The sequence below is a fragment of the Alosa sapidissima genome, chromosome 1, assembly GCF_018492685.1.
Source record: "Alosa sapidissima isolate fAloSap1 chromosome 1, fAloSap1.pri, whole genome shotgun sequence".
Classification (NCBI taxonomy): Eukaryota; Metazoa; Chordata; class Actinopteri; order Clupeiformes; family Clupeidae; genus Alosa; species Alosa sapidissima.
Window position 1 is genome coordinate 50,555,962 of NC_055957.1, and position 20,080 is coordinate 50,576,041.

Genomic DNA, 20,080 nt, shown 5'->3' on the forward strand with positions numbered 1-20,080 from the left:
AGTAGCTCACAAGGTGTAGACCGAAACCCTATTATTATTTTTTAAATCATTAAATCATGTTTTGTTTTCTCTCAGAGTAGCCGGTCAATTTTGGATAACTGTCTTGACTATGCTCTTTGGCAACGATTTACTGTTATTCCGTCATAAGACAATGACAATGAGTCATAAAATGCTATTCATACTAACTCAGAGATAGATCCATTCTGACCCATGCTGACCTTGGGAGGATTACACATCAAAGAAAGCCCCAGACACTTATTAATCATATCAAATGAACTGAAAAGTTAATTTAACTCTTTAAATCTAATGCACATAAACTGTGTGAGAGAGTAAACACTGGTGTTTATTTAAGACACCAAAAGGTGTTACTGTTGTGCTATATTGGTTGCCAATTAGGAGAAGTTGTCATAGAAACGATTAAAATATCTGTTATTGTCATCTGAGATCACTGCACCCTTCTGCTTCGTGGTCTCGTCCTTTAAAGGAAGACACACGTCCTTGTGGGTCAATAAAATGGCTTTACACTTTCTAGAAGGTTTATGAATACAAACAGTGCCGTTGCTGGCCATTTGGGTGCCCAGAACTGCTTTGTGGTCTGTGCACTCAACTGCTACGAGTAACAACCTTTTTGCCAGGCCAATATGGCTAATAAACTCTAGCGTCGTTATTAATAGCACAAAATTAACAATGATATGCATAATATTAAGTTGGTATAAACAACCTGCATTGCTTTGTAATCGGAAGCATGATGCTATCTAGACATTTTCTGTTTGCAATTAAAAGTGAATTATGAGCCTGGTAGCCACCTAGCCTGTCTGAGTGGAATGCGTTTCAATCGTATATGCTTCATGTAAATGCTTAGTTTAAGGGAACGAATTATTGAAGACTTCAAGTCAAGACTCACCAATTCCATTACACACAGGCTAAGGCCACTCTTTATATTACAGCCTAGTCCATTCTCCATTAAAGTGCCCTCTCGGTCAAGGCCGTAGCCAGGATTTTTCAAATAGGCCTACAAAGGTCAGGGCGTCGCTAGAAATGTTGCAATAATTGATATCATAATTGATATCATGACAATATTTTATGTTTGGGCCATGCTTAGATATATCCATAACAACATTAAATATCCATCCTTTATAACATTAATATAACTTAAGTTTCAGTGCAGGTTAGTTAGGTCATACCTGTCAACATTCAGCTTTCCAAAAACGGGAGATTTTTTTTTTTTTTTTGGGGGGGGGGGGGGGGGGGCAGTGTTTATACCGGATCTGTGTTTGCATATTTAATACGTTTCATACACGTGTTTCAACACTGCATTTCGGTCGTTGCTTTTACCTTACCACCTTACCCACACAGCAAAAGGACTCCGCGGCGGATCCGCCGCGGAGGTATGACAGCTTCCGGAACGGACCCGCGAAACGGACCCGTATCGGAGTCCAGATGCTCTCAGGAACGGATCCGCTACGAAGGCGGATCGCGGACCCGCCGTGGCTCCGCACTGCATCCACTCCGCATCTGCGATTAAAACCTTACCTCCGCGGCGGGTCCGTTTGGGATCCGCAAATCGATACATACATCCGCCGCGGACCCGCAACGGACTCAAAGGCTCATCTGGCCCGGGTCCGTTTTGGACCCGTTTATCTCATTTTCAAAATTCCTTCTGTTCTTGCTGTAGGATAAAACTAGGCAACTATAGGATAAAAGTAAAACTATCACTAGGCCTAGCCTAGGCTACTACAGCAATATAGGCCTACGATTAATCTGCATTGCCTCGTATTTTTAACTTAACAATACTGTCAATAAACCTAACAGAAAAGGTTTAAGTCAAGACATCAATTTACTGTACAAACGTGATCACTACTCAATGGAAATATAAAATGGACATTTAGGGAAAGTTACAGGTTATAAGCTATTCTGTTTTTGTTAAGTAGCCTACATTGCCTAGGCTACTTTACATTCATTTTGTGGTCAAAACCTAATTTAGTGCTTTATAGGCCTAGGTCAGTGCAGACATTAAATATTTTATCTAATAGGCTACAACTTCAATGAAATACTGCGCTATGCACAGCTAAAATATCAGAAAATGAATAACTGGTGAATGACAAGAAGTTCAATAAAAAGATTGTTTAATGCTTATTTCTCCTATTACTCCATTTGTGTGGATGGAGGCGGAACACATCTCCTTGTTGCCCGATCCACCGCCGGTTGAAACCATGTCACCATGTTTTTCCTCACAGCACCTGTAATCAAACAGACAGATATGTTTATGTGTATGGTATGTAGCATCCAAAGCCAAGTATGCTTACACAATACAATATATGAGATAGGTATTAAGGAGATTAAATTTAAAAAGAAACATGACTTACAAAGCTCCTCTGTTCGCTGCACGTTGAGGGCTGGTGTGGGGGTGGAGGGAGTTGAGGAGGGACTGCCGTTCCTGGCCCATAGTGAGGTGGGCGGTGTGCGAGAGGGGGAATTTTTTTTTATTAAATGGTAGTATAAAATTGTATTAAATCTGTTAACCATGACTGATAATACACATGGGGCCTTTCTATTCACTAATATTTCAGAGATCAGTCCCTACCTTGAGTAACTCTCCGTATGTTAAATGCAGGTGCAGGTGCAGGGAGTTGAGGTGGTGAAGAGTGTTGCGGTCCTGCCCCATGGTGAGGTGCTAAGGGAGATAAATGGTTGTGATCTGTTAACCATGGTAGGCTGAGAGCTACAGGGCCAAACAATGGCAAACAAAAACAAATCTCTGGTCATGCTGGACATGAATTTGTATGTTTCAATATTTTGGTATGCACTATCTATATCAACTCCATGAATGGATTGACATTGAAATCAATGTGTTTCAATACAATCTGATAATAATGAATGAACTTTTCAGGCAATATTGCATGAATGCAGATGTTTTAACTGACAAAATATTTGGCTGAGATTTTGAAAGTAATGGATAAAGTATGCAGAAAATCTCAGATGGTAATGCAGATGCAATCTGTTGATCTGAAATGGAGTGACTACTGCTGTGTTAATATAGATGGGGCCACTGTATTCAATATTATTTCAGAGATCAGTCTTTACCTTAACAGTTTTCTCCAGGTTGAGGGGTAGTGACTCGGCTGCCTGGCACTCGGCGAGATGGTGGAGCTGGAGGAATAGATACAAAGAGAGGGGAATGTCTTTAGCACTAAGAATGTTAACCATATCTCTAATATTAATATTATGATTTAGTTATTTCAATGTTAAGAGATTATTACTTACTTTGCCAGTGCAATTGGCTTGGGCTTGAGGGTTCAACTGATATACCAGGCGAGTTGGAAGGTACCTCAGAGATGCAAAGTCACCATTTTCTGGCTCTTCACTGTCATCAGAGTCCCCGAAACGATGGCTGTTACATAACGATATCATTATGGTTATTGCAATCCCAAAATTTCCAAATATACATATAGTACAAGCATCTCTGGTCTATTTTGGAATGCTACGGGAATGTGTTCACATTACATTTTAACAATCCAGAAAGTATCTTACTTGATCAAGCAAAGCCAACAGAGGCAATCGTAACGTTAGATGCTAGAATCCAGCCGATAAAAGTTGACGCTGCAGAACAAACAAAATAGAAGATGGGGACCAAGTTCCATACAGTTAAGTTACGTTAGCATAATAAATCACAAACCGATGTCAATAGTTGTCTGAACCGACTTAAACCGTGATTAAAATGCCGAGGCTTTCATTACAAAGATGGCAGATAGACACTAAAGTTACGTATGAGACCAAACTTGGCAAAATGCAAACGTTAATGCACAGCTAGCTAGAGGTTAGGGCTAAACCATTATCAGTGAGTCAACATGCTAAAGTTGTAGGTAGCTATCATAGCAGAGTGCTTCACTGACTTCATTGACTGAAATACCAGTGCCAATATCACCTTAATCAAGGTTTGCATCGCAAACGTGATTTCAATATATGTATAGCACTAATAGACATTAGCAATAACTTATGCAATTGCGCCTAGCAGCATGCTAGCTAGCAGCTATATGCCGCTAGCATAGTAGCACTATATGGACAACAGCGACACATTAAAACAGACAAGACCAGACTAATGTTAAATAACAATGTGTGTTTTTTAAATCACACTACCATAACATATTCTGCCGAAATTGCTATCCCATTTTAAATCAGATAGGCTACAGACTCATATGAGCATGACAGCTAACAATAACGTTAACTTTGCACAAACTGTTGCACAAAATGACAAACGTCTCTGGTTGCACTAACGTTAACGTTAGTCCTAATATCAAACAACGTCATTACAATTAATAAACATGATGATTATAAAACCACAAAGGCCAATGTTTAGCTTTTTGTCGCAATATATTAATAAATATCACTTACTCGAGAGGGTTCAGCGCAACCGTGTCCCAGCAAAGAAAATATCCACTAGTATGACTCTTCTTGGCTCTTGGTGTACAGTCATGGTCAACCGTTACAGTAAATGCGCGTCCGCGCCCGCGGATCCGACATGGATCCACTCAGGATCCGCTGTTTGACAGTAGAATTTACTGGGCCGCCTGGAGGCGGAGCTGATCCTCTGTGCGGCACCAAAACGAATGCGACAGTCACGCGGGTTTGGCGTCTTGAAGGCGGATCCGCCTAGGAGTCTACTGCTGTGTGGGTACGCATGGCAGTTATGTATCCACCAGCTGCCTGCAGCCTACTTCCAAAACTCCAAAGCTGCTTGCTGTCAGATTTGGTTCCGAGGGCACAAGTTCAGTGTATCAACAACACTCAATAACAGTTTATGTGATGTGTTAATCAATTAAATTCCCAACAATTTCACAACAGCTAGTTCTGGAGTAGGCCATTCAACTAGCCCGCTTGCTTACGACGAGACTCACGCTGCGCAGTCGGCACCCGCTTCCTTATTTGTGTTTTGGGTTGCCAGGTTTTAGCCTATGACAAAACGGTTGAAATTGAAACTAAGTCATTGTGTATGTGTAGGGTGTATTTCATACACAATCTGGCAACCTGAATGGATCAATGATTTTAAAATGAAGTTTGGCCATGCAAATTACGGGAGTTTTCCGGGAGAAATAACAAAACGGGAGGATGCTGGGAGATGACCTTGAAATACGGGAGAAACCCGGGAAAAACGGGAGTGTTGACAGGTATGAGTTAGGTGCTTCTCCGCTGAATTTCAGCATAACATTTCCAGTAGGCTAGAGGTAAGCATCTCATTGGTGGCCCTATTGCATCTTTATTGTCTATGTGTAATGGAATTAATGTGTCTATGTTTCTCATGTGTTTTATAGGCCTACTACTCTTCAGTGAGACCAAATATAATGTTCATGCAGGCATGGCAGCAAAGTATATTCATTCATTCATTCATTTAACCATTAGCTTTCTCATAGGTTTTGACATGTCAGAGGTAGCCTACGCCCATGGGCGGATTATGAACTTTCTTTGTATGTATTAAGGGCCCCCCACTAATTGTCGTATATGTGGGAGGGGGGTTTGGGGGTAGGGATCGACCGATATGGTTTTTTCAGGGCCGATACCGATATCAATTATTACCAAAACACCAACCCCCCCCCCCCCCCCCACACACACACACACACACACACACACACACACATGCGTGTGTGTGTGAGAGAGAGTCTGATCACCCCTGAGAGGCTGTGAACTAACATCATGGCCAAAGGCCTGCATTTATATAGGCCGTCGGGCTGATAATGGTGGGGAGGCGGGTTCAGAGTAGAGGAGGGAAGGGCATGCAGAATTAATAAGAAATCCTGAAGGCCTTTCCTCTCTCACACACACTCACTCCCTCCCTCCCTCACTTTCTCTCTCTCTTTCTTGCGTGCACACACACACACACACATATACAAACACCCCCCCCCCCCCCCCCACACACACACACACACACACACAATTTCCTTTCTGGTCACACTTTCTCTCTTCCTTTCTCTCTGAAGTCCCTCAAATTGTTAGTCTCAACTTTGGGCCAGTGATGTGCACCATTTTTTTTGTTTTTTTCAACCACTATATAGGTTTTGAGTTAAGTTTGAGCTGTAGGAGTTATACTGATTACAGGGTAAGTAGCTCACAAGGTGTAGACCGAAACCCTATTATTATTTTTTAAATCATTAAATCATGTTTTGTTTTCTCTCAGAGTAGCCGGTCAATTTTGGATAACTGTCTTGACTATGCTCTTTGGCAATGATTTACTGTTATTCCGTCATAAGACAATGACAATGAGTCATAAAATGCTATTCATACTAACTCAGAGATAGATCCATTCTGACCCATGCTGACCTTGGGAGGATTACACATCAAAGAAAGCCCCAGACACTTATTAATCATATCAAATGAACTGAAAAGTTAATTTAACTCTTTAAATCTAATGCACATAAACTGTGTGAGAGAGTAAACACTGGTGTTTATTTAAGACACCAAAAGGTGTTACTGTTGTGCTATATTGGTTGCCAATTAGGAGAAGTTGTCATAGAAACGATTAAAATATCTGTTATTGTCATCTGAGATCACTGCACCCTTCTGCTTCGTGGTCTCGTCCTTTAAAGGAAGACACACGTCCTTGTGGGTCAATAAAATGGCTTTACACTTTCTAGAAGGTTTATTAATAAGTCGTATATGTGGGAGGGGGGTTTGGGGGTAGGGATCGACCGATATGGTTTTTTCAGGGCCGATACCGATATCAATTATTACCAAAACAGGAGGCCGATAACCGATATAAAAGGGGGGTAGATAGTAAAGGCTATATGCTGCAAAAATTTAATTCAAAATCATTTAATTATGCAAACTTTTCTTTCTTCTTTTGATACACAATTGTCTATCAACTTGCATCACTTTGCAAGTGTAAATCCTGTGTATCATGTTAATCAAAGAGCTGAGTGATAGCAATTATTTTCATAGAGTAGGCCTGCACAATGGGCTATGTGCTTGTTAAGGGACCTGTCACAAAGAGGATGCTTTGCCATCATGTGTGTGAGTGCACGAGAGGGAGAGTGAGAGGAAGAGGTGCATGCGTGATGGCAAGTGTTACGGTTGAATAGTTTAACAAAACAGTTTTAAAATAGTTCTTAGGCTATTTAAGCATGCAATTTGTGTCCATGTGTAGGCTATAAGCTACACTTTTGAGAGCCTAAAAGACACGTTAATAGCTCAGGACGCGATTTTGTTCAGATCGGATTAAATTACGGTTGGCCTGGGTGCATGTATAGTCTTTTCTGACAATCCGTTTAAAAAAGGAGCAATTAGACTTTTGACTTTCGCTATCGCATAATTTAGGACTTGTCTGTACTATGTCCGCCGAGGTGTCCCGTTATTCACAATTAACGAACGAGGCGGAGGCAGAGAACTCCCGACGCGCAGCACCCGAGTTTGTGGGATAACTAGTAAACAGCATCAGTAACGTGCATCAATCGGGAATTCGCTAAATGAAGTGGGTGCTTTACTTATTGATCCGGATCAAAGAGACAATAGCTTACAAAGTGGTGTTTTTGTAACTTCAGTGTAGATGATTGTGATTCACTGCAACTTCAGCAATGTAGGCTACCTTCCTCACCGTAGGCTACAGCTGAAGCCCAGTCTGCCTCAGTGAGAATCCTAAACTTTGTCTGTGTTCAGTCTTCGATCCTGATTGGCTGCATTCGTGCTAACTAACAAATAAGACGGTGTAGTGGGCGGGACAATGCTCTTGACCACAGAGTAACAAATAGACCTCTCCAGAATAAGTCCCGCCTCCTAACTTCCGTATCCATCCAACCTTCGGTAGTCAAATGTCTATGGGAAATAACATGGCGTTTTGAAAGATCGTACCTGTCAAACTCTGTAGGTGACAAAGTAGAAAAAGCTGCTGGGCAGATTGGCCTACACACTTCTGCCATCTAGTTTCCACTGGATTTCTTGATTTTCGGTGTGGTTTAAGTAGTATAGTCTATAGTATACTACTTAAAGGAACCGTATGTAGGATTTTGGCCAAAACTGGTACTACAATCACTTTCAAAATACTGTAGAGCGGTGTACACCGCATATGTGGTAACTAGAGCAGAGCTGGCAACCCAGATGCCGAAACACTACTGACTTTGTGATTACTAGATAGGTGGAGGGTGGTGGATCAGGCTAAAACACAAATATGTAAACATCAATATCAGTTGAGGGCTGCAACTTCACTTTTTTAAATGACGATATCCTGGCCGGACTACTGTTGTCAGTGATATAAGTATTTGAAATTAGCATGATTTCCTAATGTCTAGTGACAAATCAGGGCCATTTTATGATTAATTGAATTACATTTCTTACATACGGTTCCTTTAAACGGCACCGACAATAAAAAAAATCCAGTGGAAACTAGATGGCAGAAGTGTGTAGGCCAATCTGCCCACCAGCTTTTTCAACTTCGCTACCTACAGATGTTTTACCGGTATGATATTTCGAAACGCCATGTTATTTCCCATAGACAATCCACGCCCGGAAGTTGGATGGATACGGAAGTTACGGAGGCGGGACTTATTCTGGAGAGGTCAATTCAGGGAGTGAGAGACGCTTTACAGACAAAGTAGCGCGTTTCATTCTTTATCCATTTCAATATCGGCTTATCGGTGGAAAAAATGACCGATACCAATTATTATAAAAATGCTAAATATCGGCCTTAATAATCGGCCAGGCCGATAATTGGTCGACCCCTATTTGGGGGTCCTCCCCCAGAACATTTTTTATTTGTTTGATGTGATTTCCTGTATTCTGGTGCATTTTGGGGATGGCTAATACTAAATTCAATCAGATTCATCCTGATTTGTTGATATTGAGGCAATGATTCCATGCAAGGGCTTGGGCTTCAGGGCCCCCTGACCCCTTGGGCCCCTGGGCCTGGGCCCGGTAGGCCCGTGCAGTAATCCATCCCTGCCTACGCCTTTCTGCAACTACATGTCACTTGACGGTGCGTTGAGGCAAGGATAATTGTCATGCGGCTATTTTTAGCCTACTTCATAAATGAAACGAAACTTGATACGGCCATGTAACTGCAACTAGGCTACGTGTCATCTGACGGTGCGTTGAGGTCTCGTCGGCTATTTTACTTAATAAATTAAACAAAACTTAAAGAAAGAAATAGCCTACTGCGGTGTCCTCTATGGTAGATACGGCCATGTGACTGCAAATAGGCTACGTGACACCTGACGTGCTTTGAGCAGGGGCGAGGCCAGGATTATTTTATAGGGGGGCCAGCTGGGTCCAGACTTTTTATTGGGGTGGCACATGAGAACCCAAACTACTATATGAAAACCACTTAAAATGTTTTGAAGATTAGGATAGCCTATTTTAATAATGGCAATAAATTGTGTAAAGCCAACACTGATGCACAGGTCCATTCACAGACAACCTGAACTTGCCTGATGTGATTTTCTAACCCTACCACTAACTAGTGATGGGGACGAGACCGCCTATGCCGAGTCCGAGTCAAGACCGAGTCTTTGAAGGGTCGAGACCGAGTCGAGACAGAGCCTGTTGGTTTTCAAATACAGTCGAGTCCGAGTCAAGACCGAGTCTTTGAGGAAGCAAGTCCGAGTCGAGACCGAGTCCTTTAGGAGTCGAGACCGAGTCGAGACCAAGACCATAAAACAATTTCAGTTTTAATATTCATAATTTAATATCACCCCAGTTAATAATCAACAGTTAGGCCTACAGACTAAGCTAGATTGGGAATTGTTTAGAGGAGCAGTCTTAACGTCTTAATATGGACTATGCTGACCTACAGACACTCACCGGCAGCAGATCCATAGAGATAAATAAACGGCTCTGACGGCAGTATCTTTGCATTGCACCATGGGATGTCATTTTCAAATAATGCCGGTCAACATTGCATTTTATTATTATTGTTGTTATGTGTTGTCTGTTTTTTTATATGAACATAAAAAATGCGTTGGTCTTGAGGACTCGGTCTGAAATTACGAGTCCTTCTCCTCCCACTGTGGTCCGAGACCGAGTCAAGACCGAGTCTTTGAAGGAACGAGTCCGAGACGAGACCGAGAAAGCAGAAATTGGTCTCGAGACCGGACTCGAGTCCGAGACCGGACTCGAGTACTACATCACTACCACTAACCATGAGTATTATTAAAGACATTTAATGATGCCTGTCCTGCTTTTTTAGCATATTCATTTGTAAAACCTGTGTTTAAACAAGAATAAGATGACCCTTTTTTACAGCTTAGCCTATCTGAAGCATTCAAGGCATCCTTTAAAATGTAGCAGACTGAATTCTCTTTAGTTCAACAAATGTTTTGGATATATGGCAGTTTAGCCTACAAGTGGGTTGTATGGGGGATTATGCACTGTATTCCCCAACAGTGTTCTAAACTCAATAAAATTGCAGAGCTGTACTCAAAGCTGCCATATTGTTCAGGCACCACAAAAGTTTTAAGTTCACTCAACTAGTTTCCCAGTTATTGATTATTTTGACAAGATTAGCTCTTTTTATACAACAATTGGGTTCTATGGAACTATTTATTTGTTTCTGATTGGCCGAGAGACGTTCCATGAGTTGGAATATCCCTGGACATTTCAACTCAGACTCAGCACAGCTAATAATAAATCACTCCGCGATACAATGCGAAGATTTGACACCCAGCTCCTCACTATTTCAAGCAATAGGTTACTCCTTAGCAAACCATAACGAAACAGTGCTTCACCACATCTGTGGATTAAGCCACACAGTCAACTCAATGTAAGTAAGATAACCGAGGATGCTAATTGTTCTCTGCATTGCCAGCATTGTGTATGATTGTCACTTGGAGGAGACTTGTAGATAACTAACGTTAGCATAATTAGCTAACCGCTGCTAACATGCTAGCATCGTCACGTCAGGCTGTGCACAGTAGTGTAACATTTATTTATATAGTTTTTTTGCTAGCCTGGGTGTTCCCATGCTGCCTTGCGTGCGATTTGATTCACGCTGCTAAGGCAGCCTGGAGACCATGGAGCAAATGTTCGCCTGAGATAGGGGACCAATCACAGAACAAGGGGGAAAGCAAGACGATGATGAGCTATGCACAGAAGCATTTGATAGACATCCGTGGCACCCAATACACGGATCTGGGCATTTTTTTCAAATACGAGAAAATTAAAGTTTGGTTCCCAGACCACGTCTCATTGAGAAGTGGTGGCGCTAGCCAGGCTATTTTTTTGCAGTACCATGTCCCTTACATGACATGGCCCAGTGTCCTTGTAACATGCATGCAGCAAACCTAGATATGAATGTGATTTCAACATTTCTTTCAAGAAGACACGTAAACCACAAAGACCCGTAACGAGGGGTCTGGAATGTTGCTGTCTATTGAGGAACTATTTTTTGATGCGTAAGAACGATGTCGAAATTAACATTTTTAAACAATAATGGGGTGTTTTCAGATTATTTAGTTTGTGGTAGAATTGTTGTATAAAAGTATATGAGTAGAACTGACCCCCAAACTCATTCCTTTCAAAATTGGATTGAAATTACGTCTGACGTAATAAAGATGTGCAACTTGATTATCAACATGGCAAATAACCTAATAACGTACACAAACCAACATAAACCAATAAAAAAATCGGAAATCCCAATGAATGGTGAATGAACTAGTCTACGATCGACTGTGGCAGTTGTAAATTGATACACTTTGACATCGTAGGCCTAAGACTGTTTGCAAGGACTGCTGCGCACGCCGGATGTAGGCAGGCAAGCTGCAAGCAATCAGTGAGATGATCCATCAATCATCATCAGACTGCAAGCCGTATAGCCTCTACACAAAGGTAAGAACGTGCCTTAATGTAGGTGTAGGCCTACTTTGTTTATTTATTTGTGTACCGTCTAACAGCGGGCAGACCTCAGCTAAAGTGTAGGCTATGTAAAGGCCCTTTCATACTGGCAAAATTGCCGCGATTTTATGTACCAGAATCGCGGAACGACTGTCCCTTTCACATAGACCGAGGCGGAACGGCGGGACAAAGTGTCTCGCCAAATTTACTACCAAGCCCCCTAGACATTTTGCCGAGTTTTTTCGTTCCGCCACCAGTGTGAATGGGTCAAGGCGGAAAGGGGAATCTGGGCGGGCATTTCAATGCTATGTCCAGCCCACCACAGGATATTGCAAATAAATCTAACTGATCAAAGGCAGCAATAGCAGAGACAGCACATTATGTCAATCTATAAATTCACAAAGTCTCCAGTCATTCAATGCCTGCTAGAGTTGACTGTAGCTTGGAATGCAATCCATAATAGGCTATCCTAAAATCCAGCGATAAAACAGTTGCATGAACTCATGAGCGTCTGTCTGCCTTATGTATATGTATCTGATTGTAATGCTTACAGATATCTAGGCGATATTTGTAACATTTATTTTGTATTTGGCCTGTTATAAAATCATGTAGACTTATTGAACAATTTAAACACATTAGGAACCGCAAAGTTGGAGATATGCATAAAGACATTGCTGCAAATTTAAAACCGGATTACTCTGGAATGGCTAACTGTGCAGGGGAATGCTTTAGGCTACACCTTTATGTTCGGTAAGGTCTGCTGTTTATTCTGCTGTTTGTCATGTGTTGAGGGAAAGTTCGCGAAGTATTCCGGGCGCAAAAAATATGATTAAATTAAAGTTACTTTTCTCGCGAACCGTTTACCACAACAACTAGCCACTAACATCGTTTAAAGGCTGAGAAAAAGCTCTTTCGTGTGATAGGCTACATGTGATGTCTGTGATGAATAGGCTACTTCGCAAGTAGTTCAGCAAATTTGGGTGGGACAGAAATACCTTTACAGAGCAGCAGTTCTGGCCATATCGGCTCTGGCTCACATGATGTAGCCTACTGCTGTAAATGCATTATCGCTTCACTACCCAACACGCGAACAAGAAAGAAAATAAAACAGAAACCAACTAGGCCACTTAGGCCTACTGTTAAACACCTGGAAAATATTAAGCTGCTGTTTTCTTTTCATGACGAGCACTAGGCCTGGCCTACGCTTGAATGATTTATGACTGAATGGAACGTTGCGTTTTTAAAGAACTGCTTATTTCTCATGTGACAAAATTTACACTAATCATCATCCTCTAATGTATCCTTATGTTGAGATGTCCATTCTCTTTGCCCTAGGCTATCATTTGTGCGCGAAGCATGTTTCAATTAAGACAGTACACAAGCTATTTTAATTGTTGTAATATTGAATTATTTCATGAATAAATTGTACGCACAGTAGGCTACATTGTACGGCCAACGCAAGGGGCAACTCTTGTAATATTCTAAAAATAATTCAGTGGAAATGCATGGATTCCAGTTGCTGCTACTGGAAGAAACTGGAATCCATGCATTTCCACTGAATTATTTTTGGAATCTGATCCCTTATCATACCTGTTCATTCTTACTCGTTGCTCGACTTATCGTGACAAAATTCAAGATGGCTGCAAACGTTAAACTTCGTGAAGATACTGTCTGTATAAATCGTCTTGTAAGTAAACTACCAGTGCTTTTTCAAAGTTCTCAATGTCTCGTTTTAAATGTCAGGGCCCTAGGAAGTCTACCAATGAAGTGTGGAGATACATTGAGCCTCGTAAATGGGTGTAAAACAGTGATTTATTTGCATGGCTAGCCCGATGCCGAAGCACCACTACTGAAAAAGTTGTTGGTAGCATCGGCTAACTAGCGCCAGATTTTGGAGTGCAGGGGACAAGTCGAGATGGGCTATGAGACATACGTTCACACTCGGTATCATGTTTCAATACACTTTAGGTCAATATCACACCGGAATTCTCCTTTAATAAGTTTGAGTTTGGAAAAAGATCGCTCAGCTGTTGCCACAGTCACAGGCAATGTCAGAAACAACATGAGAGCAGTGCACACTTCCCCGAATATGGATGTTACACTGTCATAATCTACCACCAGCATTTTGGCAAGTTGAAAAATAGATGACTTCTGTGAAATCTCTGCTTTAAAGCAAGACCTGAATGAGAGGAGTTGTGTTGGGAATGTCGGTGCAATGTCCCTGCTATAATGGTCTGACAAACGTCTTGCCTTTTCAAGCATCATCACCTGCGAGTTGAAGGGTCATAGGACGTAAAGACTCAAACACATGACAAATTTCCCGCATACTTGCAAATCTTTGGAAGAGCTGACTCTGATTATGATGTCCAGAGTTGCATTAAATACCTGCACTTTGAAGTATCTCTCTGCATCGGTTAAGCGCTCATCTTCCGATAGTTCGTCAAAGTGACGCTTCACTCTCCGTGCTCTAACATTTTCAAATGTACTCTGAACCCCCATTTATTTGCGAGCGTCTGCGCTGTAGCCTTGGCCTGGTCAAAGGCACGCCGGTAGTCAGAAAGGACCTGTATAGAATTTCCCAGCAATTGCATTGCGGGGGTAGCGACGGGCCCCGGGAGGTCACGGGCCCTGGTGCGACTGCACTTGCTGCACCTACTATAGTTACGCCACTGCATGACACGCACAAACAGGCAGCGCACTTTTTATTAGTAGCCTATAGCTGCCATAAGCTATATGGTTCGCATTAGCTGCTAGATGTAATGCAAAGTAACACTGCGGGGTAATTCTTCAACTATGATCCTTTTCTTGTCCTTGGAAGAAATAAGAAAAACTAAAAAATGTTTACTACTTTTTTGTTTTTGGTGGTGGAAATGACATGGTGACGTGTGGTGGAAATGACATTGCCCTGAAAACACAGTTGATTTGCTTCATAGTAGGCCTACTAAAGAATCTAGCCTAGTAGAAAAAACCCCATCATAATTACATAACATATGGCAGGGATGCATTTTTTTTGTTTTAATTTGTCTATGTCATTATGTCATCTCCACCACACTTTGTCATTTCCATCACAACACATATTTTAAGTTAAACATGTAAAAATAATACAACATGCATTTCTGGAAAATTAATAAATGTAATATTTTGGCTGATATGTGTAATATTTAATAAAATACATTTGGAACAGTAGATGCTATTTTTGCTTGAAAACACGTTTTGTTGTGTTTCGGAAATGTGTGATTGGGCAGTCGTGGCCTACTGGTTAGGGCTTCGGACTTGTAACCGGAGGATTGCTGGTTCGAACCCCGACCAGTAGGAACGGCTGATGTGCCCTTGAGCAAGGCACCTAACCCCTCACTGCTCCCCGAGCGTGGCTGTAGCAGGCAGCTCACTGCATCGGGATTAGTGTGTGCTTCACCTCACTGTGTGTTCACTGTGCACTGAGTGTGTTTCACTAATTCACGGATTGGGATAAATGAGACCAAATTTCCCCTTACGGGATCAAAAGAGTATATATACTTATACTGGAAATGACAGTTAGACTTTTGGAATAAAATGTCAAAAATCCATAATATTCAATTGAAATCTTTACAGCCACTATTAGGGCAAGTTTCTAGAAAGAGTAGATAATTAAACCATGCAAAAAGTTTTTTTACTGAAAGATGTGACATTTTCTGAAAATTACCAGGTCAAAGAGTACCATAGTTGAAGAATAACCCTGCAGCAAGAGCATATGTCTTCTATTAACGTCAATTCCAGTTTTGTTAACACGGATAGGAAGCCAAGTTGTAGCTCCGAACTTACTGACAATAGCCTAAGCATGATCAATGGCAACGTCTGACTCTGATAGGCCTGCCTATACAGATAGAGAAGAAGAGACTGTCTGACTGACTTTTGTGCAAAAAAGTGAAATAATACTGTTCATAATGTTTTTCCCCTCAGGACCAGATGGCTGTGTGACATGTTTTCAGTTCTGTGCAAGGAACCACCATCACACCATGGTAAGTGATAACTTACTTGTCCTCCATTTACTAGTGTCACAATGTAGCCAACGTGCAGCCTATATTATTATAAGTTATAGTGATATTTTGTAAGCATTTATTTACCAATGAGAATAGCCTAATGTTATCCCTTTGCATCTCTCCACAGGGATACACAAAGGCTAGGGTTAAGTGATGCTTTTGTATCAAATGTGTTGGCTATATGCAGGTCATGTGACGCCTCTTCCGAGACACAGGCTCAGTTACTTTGCCATTATTAGTTAAATCACAGTCAGTTTTCAAGGGTCAGCCCATTACCATGCATACACCACTCATGCATTTGCTCATTCCAATCTATTAATGCACTGAACATTCATCTCTCACGATTTCATAGAGAGCAGGAGGTTGCATATCAGGAGCGTGAAGGAGTGAATCTTGTATTTACATGTCACCTGTACTATAGTATTATTTAATATATGCATAGGATTAATATTCTGCTGATTTGTCTTCCCATTACCCCACAATCCCTCTGTCTTTCTAGGAAGATGTCAATGTCAACAGCAGAAGGAAAATTACTCTGCAGGATTTTTTAAGACCTGGAATGTTTGGATGTGGAAAGTTTTTGATTAAATTGTGTGTCCTCTTTCACTCTTTCTTCTTTTTTTACTTTGTCTTCTCTATATATCTCTATTTCTTTTCAGCCCTCTCTGATACTACCTTGCAACCAAAAGACAACAACCACAACCATCTTCCTAGCCACCAGAATAGCAATTAAATCATACTGCAGTAATTCACCAAGAATGTCATATTTGGGAATTTTACCTGAACTTTTCATTCACTGGTATTTCATATTATATTAAATACACATGTAGTGTTTTCCATTGACTACTCTACTTATTAACTAATTACTGTCATGTTCTTCAGGCAGAAGAAATTGACCTGCCAGACTTCTCGGATGCAGCTGTAGCTATTCCCACTGTCTCGGGTGATACAGACTCCCTTGTGAAGTTTGGTCCTGCTATCCATTCTATAGTTCTTGACGAAGATATTGTTGTGTGTGATATAGCAGAGTTGACAGACACGTTAATTTTGCTATTTGGTTTAATTTATGCACTTCATCTCGATTATCCAAAGCAATTGTCCTACACATTTAATTTCATTCAAAAAATTATAATGGGTTTGGAAGACCTGAAGCGGTTACCTCCTAGACTGCTGCTTAGCCTTAAAAATAAATTGCTGATGATGGATGAGTAAGCAGTCTGTTCTCCAAATCTCATGGTTGGTACTGCCAGCATGTTAATACTCAAGCAAGCAATGGAGCTTTTCGCTTTTATTTATGTTGTCCTATTATTTTGTTATTTGAGTATTATTACCTTTGTTGAAGTGGTAACAGGTTGTTATTTCTTTGATTTTCTGTATTAACCGCATTGCTGGGGATGTTGTTCTGTTAGAATTCTATTGGAATTCTTAAATAAATGGAATCTGCATTGAAATTGTCTATTGAGTAGTTTTTTATTTGAATCATACAAATAAAATATTTTTGATTTTGAGGTAAATAGTAAACCGAAACAGTCAAAAAATGTGTTTCAATAGAGTGAAGTCAACTTAAAAATATAAGAGACTGAAGTGACAATGTTTAGGTCTGGGAAACTGAATGAGTCATGGTGGTAACATATTATTAGGAGTCATAACTTAAAAACATCAACTCCATTTCCAGTGTCAATTTGGTTGGTTTTAACAATGGTTTCAAAATGATCAGGTTCATTGAACTTATCAACGATTTAAGTAGTGATTACTTAAAATGTTTGTCAAATTATTATGTTTCAGTTCATCAACTTCCTAAAAAAATGAGTGTGAATAACTTCTAGTTTAGAGTAGTAATTACTAAAAATGTTTGTTTGTTGAAATTATTTGTTTTAATGTTGTTCATTTTCTCAAATATTTGGAGTCTTAAGAGCTTGTCTGACTAATGCAACAATAACTTAAAACATCTATTTCTCACATTATTCTTTTTAATTTTATCCTTGTCCTTAAAGATTTTGAGCATTTAAAAAAGTCTCATTTTAAGTAAATTACTTAAAATATTTTTTAACATACAGCAGGAAAAAAATAAGTATTGAACACGTCAAAATTTTTTTCAGTAAGTAAACTTCCAGTGAGGCTATTCGCATGAAATTTTCTACAGACATTAGTATTAATTAAGGTAATCCACACATATTAAAAAATCCAAACATTAATGTCCCTAAGTAGAGTTATGAGTAAAAAAGTGGAATGGCACAGGGAAAAAGTATTGAACACGCTAAGAAAAAGCAGTACACAAAGGCAAGGAACGAGCTGGAATCTATACATAGTTAGAGAGTAATTATCCCTCCTATCTGTGCAAATGAATATAAGCTGGGTTAGTACATATTGATGAGCTATAAAAAGGTTTTTCGTTACCAAGTTGTCACACAAGAAACTTTTCATGATGGGTAAAAGTAAAGAGCTCTTTCAAGACCTTTGCAACATTATTGTTGCAAAACATATCAATGGAACTGGTTACAGATGCATTTCAAAACTTCAGAATCATCCAGTAAGCAGTATTGGAGCCATTATCTGGAAGTGGAAAGAACATCTCTGCATCATCAATCGGCCATGTACAGGATCTCCTCAGAAGATTTCTGACCAGGATGTCAGAAGGATAGTCAGAAGTGTAGCCTAAGAGCCAAGGACCACTTGGAGAAAGCTCCAGAAAGACTTGGAGGCAGCAGGTTCAGTTGTTACAGAGAAAATCATAGGTAATGCACTTCACCGCCATGGCCTCCATGCGGGGTGAGCGTGCATGGAGGCCATGGCGGTGAAGTGCATTACCTATGATCACTGAAGAAAAACATGTCGAAGCTCATTGAAAGTTTGCTACACAACATTTGGACAAGCCTATGAAATACTGAGAGAATGTATTCTGGTCAGGTGAGAGCAAAATGTAACTCTTTGGATGTCATACTACACACCATATTTGGAGGAGAAATGGCACTCTGCATCACTGTTAAACTACCATACCAACAGTGAAGTTTGGAGGTGGAGGCATCACGGTGTGGGGCTGTTTTTCATCTCATGGTACTGTCAGACTTCATACAGTTGAAGGAATGATGAATGGAGCCATTTTTATGGGAGAATCTTGCCATCCACCAGGACAATGAGGATGAGACATGGCTAGACCTTCCAGCAGGACAATGATCCAACGCATTCAGCAAAAAAAACCTCTCAATTGGTTTCAGAGAAAGGAAATCAAGGCCCTGACTTAAATCCAATTGAACAGTTTTGGAAGTTACCTAAAGATCAGGATTTACAACAGGGAACCCTGGAATCTTCAATATTAAAAGACTATCTATTTAAAAGAATGGGTCAAAATCACACCTGAATACTTCGACTGATTAGTTTCATCATAGAGGAAATGCCTTGAAGCTCTCATTACAAATAAAGGGTTTTCCACAAAGTATTTAAGAAATTTCAGTAGGCTTGTTCAATACTTTTTTCCTGTGGCATTCCACTTTTTTACTCATAACTCTACTTATGGACATTAATGTTTGGATTTTTTATATATGTGTGGATTACCTAAGTTAATACTAATGTCTGGTGAAAATTTCATGCAAATAGCCTCACTGGAAGTATACTTACTGAAAAAAATGTTAACGTGTTCAATACTTATTTTCCCCGCTGTAGCTAAATATTTTGAGGTAATCAGTTTCATCAAATATTTTGAGTTCATTGAACCTGTTGGGGTTTACAGTGTGAAATACATTCATGGAAACAATGCAGTATTGTCATCTTATTTTATTGGGCTGTTTATTATAGGTCCTGTATCAAGATTGTTGATATCAATTAATAGGCAGTTAAAATAAGCTTAAATAAGACCGAATCATGATAGCCCACTTGGTATTTGGTATGTGATTATATTGTGATTATATACATTATATACTGTATGTTGTTCTTAATGATTAGCTAAAGGAGAACCTTGACAATTGCAAAAAGTTCAAAAATACCATCTGTTGATACAAAACACACCTTTCAGTCATTTTCATCCTGAAATTGACATTTCATTTTAAAACTACACCACTTCAACACATGACTGAACCAATTACTCAGCACAGCCTAGGTTACCCAGATCTGCCACCATTTCATATTTTAATACTTGCATTTAGATTTTTAAATAATACAAAGACAAAAAGCGTATTATACAATTCTTACATCTCACCACAGCAAGCTGCCAGCACCAGTTGCTTGTGGAAGAAGATAGTGCAGTGGTCACAGACAAG

The 20,080-nt window shown here is 40.2% G+C and overlaps 1 long non-coding RNA gene across 2 annotated transcripts; it reads left to right on the forward strand.

Moving 5' to 3' along the window:
- The first annotated feature begins 10,686 nt into the window (after positions 1-10,686).
- Positions 10,687-17,254, forward strand: LOC121677615. Of its 2 annotated transcripts, XR_006021048.1 has the most exons (4): positions 10,687-10,738; positions 11,682-11,802; positions 15,748-16,418; positions 16,710-17,254. It is a non-coding gene; the product is annotated as an uncharacterized LOC121677615 (long non-coding RNA). The 2 variants fall into 2 exon arrangements; XR_006021047.1 differs by lacking the exon at positions 16,710-17,254 and having other exon boundaries at positions 15,748-16,479.
- The last annotated feature ends 2,826 nt before the right edge of the window (positions 17,255-20,080 follow it).